At 37.4% G+C, this 673-nt stretch overlaps 1 non-coding gene across 1 annotated transcript; it reads left to right on the top strand.

The window, feature by feature from the left end:
* Positions 1–246: 246 nt before the first annotated feature.
* On the top strand, positions 247–319 carry trnar-ucg (transfer RNA arginine (anticodon UCG)). The gene has a single exon. It is a non-coding gene; the product is annotated as a tRNA-Arg (tRNA).
* Positions 320–673: the final 354 nt, after the last annotated feature.

Here is a 673-nt window from a genome sequence, read left to right as displayed (position 1 = left end):
TTCTGCTTCTTCGGCATCCTAATTCAATTAGATCGCCTTGCTTTACAAGCCTTTGCGACATCTAGTGGTGTGGATGACCAAGTTTTTACGCAAAGTAGAATGACTGAAAAAGCTTATATTGTATTGAATTATGTTCAGTATACAGTATATTAAAATGCACATTTGGCACATATTGGTTAAAGTGCCCGCTTCATCGAAGCGTCTCTTTACTTTATATGTATTTAAATTCCCTGGAAATCTCTTGTTAGCCGTGTGGCCTAATGGATAAGGCATCTGACTTCGGATCAGGGGATTGCAGGTTCGAGTCCTGCCACGGTCGTTTGTTTTATTGACTCCATGCGTTTTCTCGCCGTCTATTCCGTCATAAACCGATACACATTGCCAAATGCAAGAAGAATACGATGAATTTACATAATCGGCTGGGCTTTATTTCAGATGTCTTTTTTCTTCGTTTTTTCTTTTCACAAACTGCGCAACATGAACAGGGAACTTGCCTTGGTATGACTCGTATGAGAGATACACATCGCAAAGGAGTTTAAATTAAAATAAAGTTGATATATACAACACTCAATCATAAAATATTGTTTTACAAAATTGTGCCGTAGTGCCATGGAATTAAATATAATATAAAACAATGCCATATGACTCTACCTCTCATCCAACTTCTCGAATA

This window comes from Vanacampus margaritifer, chromosome 6 (assembly GCF_051991255.1).
Source record: "Vanacampus margaritifer isolate UIUO_Vmar chromosome 6, RoL_Vmar_1.0, whole genome shotgun sequence".
Lineage (NCBI taxonomy): Eukaryota > Metazoa > Chordata > Actinopteri > Syngnathiformes > Syngnathidae > Vanacampus > Vanacampus margaritifer.
Note: the sequence above shows the minus strand (reverse complement) of the source record. Positions and strands in the feature narration are given on the sequence as shown.